Consider the following 5,235-nt stretch of genomic DNA (forward strand, 5'->3'; position numbering starts at 1 on the left):
GCTCTTCTCTGCTCCACTTCCCGCATACATAGACTGAGGGTGGCACTTCCACCTAGAAGGACTAACTATAAATATTAACTAAGAAACAACACACACTTATGACAACTTATAAGCAAGGATCAGTATGCATAGTTTAATTGATATTATTTTTATCCCGACAATGGCTCATATTGCTTTGTAATATAAAAACTGGACTCTCAAATGATGATTCTGTTTTGTGCATAGTAGGCTTTTAAAAACATAAGCAAAATTTTAGTCTTACTCTACACTTTTCTTTTTTTCACAAGGCAAGAAGCCTGTGGGAATTAGGGGACTCAATGATGCTGGCCTCCATTCTAGATGGACGAGGCCCCAAATATCCCCACCCAGGTGGCTTCAAACCTGTTGCTGTTGATTACACACAGCTTCTCCATTGGGAGCTACTGTAAGCTGAGCTTGGGTTCCTAGGTACTCAAATGAATTTCTGTCAAGTCCTGCCTGCAGAGCTCAAATCAGAAGTTAGTTCCAGATGATATCTTGCCATTCTGTTCCTGACATTTTGTTGATATCAGCATATTTTCTGTCTTAGCTTGGGTCTTGTCTTAGGGTTAGTATTCTTGCACAAAACATCATTTTCAAGAAGCAAGTTGGGGAGGAAAGGGTTAATTCATCTTACACTTCCACATTGCTGTTCATCACCAAAGGAAATCAGGACAGGAACTCACACAGGGCAGGAACTTGGAGGCAGGAGCTGATGCAGAGGCCATGGAGGGATGCTGCTTACTAGATTGCTTGCTCTGGCTTGCCCAACTTGCTTTCTTGTAGAACCCATGGCTACCATCCCAGGGATGGCACCACCCACAATGGGCTGGGCCCTCCCCTCTTGATCACTAATTGAGAAAATGCCTTACAGCTGGATCTCATGGAGGCATTTTCTCAAGGGAGGCTCCTCTCTATGTGATAACTCCATCTTATGTCAAGTTGACACACAAAACCAGCCATTACAAGCCTTCATAAAAAATTACCATTGATTGGTAGTTGAAACAACAGAAATTTGTTTCTTACAGTTCTGAAAGCTGAGAGTCTAAGACTGAGGTGCAGGCCCATTGGGTGTGTAGCAAGGGTCCTTCCGCCGTCTCACTTTGTCCCGTGGTTCATCCCAGATCTTAAGGTCATGGACAGAGAGAGCTCTTTCTTGTAAGGTTCTCAATTTCACTGGATTAGGATTCTATTTTTGATGACCTCATTTAACCTAAATTGTCTCCTAAAAATCCTGTTTCTAAATATAGTCATTAAAATAGCATCTTATGTGAGAGTCTAAAGAAATACGAATCATACCATTGCTTTTCCATCTGTAAAATTGTCTACATTCTCAGAATACTGATCCAGACCAACCACATCCTAATTGTCAAAACCAAAGATGTTAAATGAGAACTGGGTGAAAACCACATTAGTTCTTCTGAAAGTGAAACCAGAGTAAAGATGAGCCAGTTAGTTCTCGTGGCCACTGATATCAGGCCTAGAGCCAACTTACTAATGCCTCTTACTTCCCAGTCTTACAAGCAAAAATATCCATGGCTAGACATATTTTAGCAACTTAACATCCTTAGAACTAAAGGAGAAGGATGCAGGAGGCCTTACGGACTCACGGTGATGGTCCATCTCAAGGCAATGGCCCATCTCAAAGCAATGGGAACAGAACTGCTCTATATTTCATCAACTTGATAGAAGACATATCTACTTCTAAGATTAGCTGTGGCACTTAAAACGTCCTAATGATGCTGAGTTTATGACCTTTACATGTGAAATTCTCCAATGAGATGAGAAAGATGTTTTAAACAGTGTATTTTCATTTGAAAACTGATATGTAGAAAAAAAAGAGGTAGTGACAAGAATGGACGTGAGAGTTTAACCAATTTCAATATCTGCGAATGCATTCTGTCAATTGTGGGGGCTGAAATTAGAGGAAACATTCTTCACTTCTTAAATAATTGAGTACTCATTATTTTCAAAGTGGTTGTTACAGGTAAATGTCAGTGACTGAGAAAACCTAATATGGTTTGAAGGTCAAATAGATGTGCAGTTTAATTAATAGAGTATTATATATTAATAATTTAATATGTTATGCAATTGTAATTAAATGTAATTACAAAAATGCGATTAGTACAATGTAAATATATTAATAATGTAATAACAAAGTATAAGAGTTCATTATTATTAATTTTTGAGATCATCATACAATTATATCATTTTCCTTTTCCATTTCTCCCCCCCCAGACCCTGACATATAACTTTCTGTGTTCTTTTTCAAGTGCCAGATACTCAATAGTTACTAGCATAGATAATATTAGTTTTAGTTAAAGTTAAAGGCCAGAGTTACTATCAAGATAATCAGTACGAGGGTGTGAGGACACAGAAGGGAATATGGAGAAGGATAAGTAGCACTAGAGGCCTTTGGAAACACCATAGGAAAGCCTGCCCCTGCAGAAGCTTCCTACAGTCTATTCGTACAGAAAAGGAATATACATGGAGTTACCATGTAACATGACAATATCTCCACTAAACACCATATACTACCCAAGAAGACTTCCAGTGCCAGGAATGGGTTACATATTTTTTAGTTGTCAGCCAAAAGAGTCCCATGAACTCCCCAAAACATTGCAGGCAATTGCTAATTCTATAGGCTACATCTACAATTTGATGGTAAGACCTTATTGATTAAGACCACACATGTTATTAAACATGGATAAATCTGGGAGGAAATGAAAGCCTCATTCCTGCTGGCTAAATGCTACTCATGCTACAGGAGAGGAAAAGTACCATTAGTTTCCCTTATTAGAGCTCTAATGACAACCTGTCTGCAAAATATGCCCACTGGGGCAAGAGTGGTGTGACCATTACAGGAACAACCAACCAGTTTTTCATTGGATTCCATGAGTTGGAACCTACTCCTGATACCATTAAGGAGGTCAAGAACCCAAGACTAGAAAGATCATGGGACCCAAAGGAAAATCTATTACTATTATTCTATTAAGTGAACATAGCAATAAAATGACTCCTAATGACATATCACCACGCCCACAGATCAGGGTACCCCTCAACCCTCCTCAGAGAAGCTTCTTCTTGCAGTAGATGGTAACTAACAGAGAGATGAACAACTGGACAATATGCTGAGTGAGACTTCCGGAGTGTTCAGCCCTGAATGGGATTTTTTTTTTAATATCATATCTCACCCATATAGACTCAGGGCTCTATGAAGATAAAGGGGTAGGAAGTATTGTAAGAGCCAGAGGTGGCAAGTTTGATACAGTTTATTTTTTATCATATTTGTTTCATCTCCATGTTGTTAAGGGAACAAACACGACAGGGTCGATACATACAGGAACTCACTCACAGAGACAGTGAAGGCATATTTGAGATCTGCACAAGCCCGAGGGAGACAAAAATCCCCGCACAAAGGAGAAGTGGGCAGAGAGTCCCTGCCCCAGTCAAGGAGCTATTCACAAACGATAGCAGCTGAGAGAGGAAGTTCTCTTCAATGGAGTGAAACCAACCGTCGTAGACTTACGGCGTTGGTCCAAACAAATCAGATTCCATGCTTTTTAGTGGATTTTTCTTTTGTTTTTATTTTTAAGAGAGAGAAAGAACATGAATGGGTGGGAAGAGAGTCAGGGTGGTGTGTGAGTTGGGGGATGAAGACCAATATGGTAAAAAATAAAGTGTATCAAATTCTTAAAAATAAAAACTTAAAGAGATGATCAGTATAAACATGCTTGTAAAAGGAGAAGAAAAAAAGAAAATATGAACAAGAAAATCAATTAATGAGCAAGAACAATGTGATTATTATAAACTCACTATCAGAAAGTCTCCTATCATTTGACACAAATTCTCTTTCTCTGATTGGCTAACTAGCACCTGCAAACCAGGGTCCTTATCTTTATTTGTCAATATTAGCCCTAGTGGGAGGAAGGGGAAACGAGGCTTGCAACTCTAAACTTTTATTAATTTATTTGTATAGCAGCTATGTATACCTGCATGTAAGACAGTCAGTCACATAGGTTATAGGCTAGTGAACAAAGAAATTTGTTTTTAATCGCATTAGAATAATTGTAGGAGTTAAAGCATGTAGGAAGGGTTGATTGGCTAGGAGTTGGTCTGGAGTTTCAACCTTGTGACTACAAGCTATCAGGTGCAGTTACTTTATCTTAACAGTTTGGATTTAGAAGACTTTCAAGGTCTTTGAGGCAGGGAGATTCCATGTCTCCTCAGAGGCTCAATGTACGCCCTATTCTTTTAACAAGCCCTTTGACCTTATTATTACCAAAAACTTAATGAAAAAACACTCGAGGTTCTGCTTGAGGGTTCCAGGCATATAGTTCAACCATGTATACATGAAAGCAGTGACAGTCCAAGGTCACTGGGTTTTGGAGAACTCAGACAGATCTTTGTTAGAATATGGAGAGTCAGAAATGCTTACAAAGTCCTCTAAGGCCTACTATGTCTGGTATGCTACTGGGTTGCACTTAATATATCTGTTTAATAATACATCTTTGATTTTTTTGGAGGCATACATACACACACACACACACACACACACACACACACACATTGAGAGGCAAGAGTTTTCCTTACACTAAAGTAAAATGCATTTCACATTTTATGTTTTGGCCATGGTCCAAATTAAATAATCTGGAAAAGCCATTAAAAGGAATTTAAGACTTTAAATACTGTTCCATGTTGTTTCTTTTCTCTGGGTAAGCCTTACTACCTAAAATAATTTTTTAAGAGTTTATTTGAGTTTTAAAATATTAATTAATATATACTATCATTGTTTAATTTCACATTTTGTCAAATCTTCTACTGTTGTCTGTCTTTACATATGCCTATCTTCCTCAGAAGTCCTGAATGCATATTGGATGGTTAGAGAATTATGCTTTTCTTTCTTGGTCCAAGATAGAGTCCAAGTGTCAAATCCAGAAGTATATTAAGGGTGTCTTATCTTTAAACCATAGGAAAAATTCCACATGATTGGAATTAAATCCTGGGAAATGTTTTTTACCATCTAGCAGAGGTCTCTTCTTGTTGTAACACTATGAACAGACTGATTCTTATTAGTCTTATATACTGCTATGGAGCCTTTCAGAATATAACAGTCTGAGTATTCATGAACTATTCCAGCAGCCATCAAAGTGGGGTTTATGGAATTAGCATTTTATTCTATCTTTGTATTCTAATGTTCTTTTTTTTTTTTTTTTT

The 5,235-nt window shown here is 38.0% G+C and overlaps 1 protein-coding gene across 1 annotated transcript in view; it reads left to right on the forward strand.

Annotated features, from left to right (window-relative positions):
* The window catches only part of Tspan8 (tetraspanin 8), a 37,359-nt gene that overhangs the window by 5,828 nt on the left and 26,296 nt on the right, over window positions 1–5,235 (forward strand). The gene's annotated exons all lie outside the window — the stretch shown is intronic.

This window comes from Mastomys coucha, unplaced genomic scaffold (assembly GCF_008632895.1).
Source record: "Mastomys coucha isolate ucsf_1 unplaced genomic scaffold, UCSF_Mcou_1 pScaffold4, whole genome shotgun sequence".
NCBI lineage: Eukaryota > Metazoa > Chordata > Mammalia > Rodentia > Muridae > Mastomys > Mastomys coucha.